The sequence below is a fragment of the Condylura cristata genome, unplaced genomic scaffold (assembly GCF_000260355.1).
Source record: "Condylura cristata isolate star-nosed mole 26May11 unplaced genomic scaffold, ConCri1.0 scaffold00003, whole genome shotgun sequence".
NCBI classification, from domain to species: domain Eukaryota; kingdom Metazoa; phylum Chordata; class Mammalia; order Eulipotyphla; family Talpidae; genus Condylura; species Condylura cristata.
The window spans coordinates 78,193,625-78,195,180 of record NW_004567104.1 but is presented as its reverse complement, the minus strand read 5'-3'; the positions used below and the strand labels follow the sequence as shown (position 1 = coordinate 78,195,180).

Genomic DNA, 1,556 nt, shown 5'->3' with positions numbered 1-1,556 from the left:
GGCCTGGCTCCCCCATGGTGTCCTGACCCCCCCGGCCTGGCTCCCCCTAGTGCCCTGACCCCCCAAGCCCTGACCCCCGCTTTGGACTCCGGCTCCCCGGAAGCCCCGGGGCCCTGCCCCCCTTCACTCTAGGGGCCTTGGCGGCTGACGGCTCGCCCGCAGCCAAGCAGGTGGCCGGCTGCTGCGGTCAGGCCCAGCTGTTGTGCCAGGCCTGAGCCCGGCCCCCGCCCCGCCCCCCGGGTCCCAGCGGCCAGGCTGAGCGGGGAGAGCTGACCCGAGCCGCCTGGCAGTGCCGCCCGGGCTCGCTAGCCGTCCTGCTGGACCCCACGCCCTGGCTCGGGGCCCCCAGGCGGCAGTGCCAGGGGCGGCCGCTCTCTTTCCTGTTTGCTTTTTAAATTCCCTTTAGTTTCTCACGCTCAGGCCGGCGACAGGGACAGGGCACAGCTCCCGCGGCTGGCTGGGCGCCCCCCCCCGCCGCTGCCCCCCGCCGTGCGCCCCAGCGTCTTCTCCCCGCCCTCTGGCCGGCCCCCTGTGCCCACTTCTGGCTGGTGCCACGGAGCGGTGGCCCTCGCAGCGCCACTCCCGCGGCCGCGGTCACCTCTGCTGGCCGCGCTGCCCGCCGCTCCACCCTCCTGCTCCGGGCACTCGCTGAGGCCGCGAGGGTGCGGTCCCCTCCGAAGTAGCTCCCCAGGAGGGAACTGCTGGGTCACGTGGAGGCTCCGCTTTCGGGGTTCGAGGGCCTCCGTACAGCCAGCTGGCTGCCACTGAGCACACCGCATGCGGGCGCCTGGCAGGCTCCAGATGACCGGGGCCCCCGGGGACACAAGGTCACCCCACGCGGGAAGGGCCCCAACACAAGTGGATGGGCGTCTACAGGGGCACCCCCGCAAGGTGCCAACATCCTGAAATGGGGCGCCAGGACTCCCAGATTAAGGAACACGTGGAAGGGCAGTGGACCAGCAGCTGGGTCCCCCCAAATTCCTTTCTGTGACGCAGCCCCACGGGCACGCTGGGAAACGGAGCGGAGCAGCGGGGAGGGCGGAGCAGACGGCGCCTTGGCCCGGCCGGGCTGGGGCGGCGTCCCGCACCCCACACCGGGCCTGGCGGCGAGCACAGGGTCTCGGCCGACTTGGTCTAAAAGGCCTGTGGAAACACTGGGGAAAGTCGAAATTTCATTTCAAAAGCCAACAGACGTACAGCCCCTTTCGCCGCCGGAACTCGAGACTCACGAGCCAGGGCGGCGCCGCGGGGCGCGGACGCGGGCCTGAGCTCTGCACACGCGCCCACCGGGCCCCCGTGGACGGGGCTTCAGAGGCCGCACGGGCGGGGCGCAGCAGAAGGCGCTCAGGATCAGACTGTGAGAAGACAGGTGTCACAGAGGCCACAGCTTGAGGAGTTGATTCCTTTATTCTTTTCATGAAAGGACGGGAGAGGCTGGGAGACGGGAGATGCCCGGGGAAGGCCAGGGGCGGCGGCCGTGGCCGGCCTGGCCAGAGCTGCCGCACAGGGCGTGGCCGGAGGCCCTCCCCGCACTGTGGCTGTGATGAGCCGGGGGC

At 71.2% G+C, this 1,556-nt stretch overlaps 1 protein-coding gene across 1 annotated transcript in view; it reads left to right on the top strand.

Annotated features, from left to right (window-relative positions):
* Positions 1-1,556, top strand: part of CBS (cystathionine-beta-synthase) — a 25,510-nt gene that overhangs the window by 22,816 nt on the left and 1,138 nt on the right. The window lies entirely within an intron of this gene.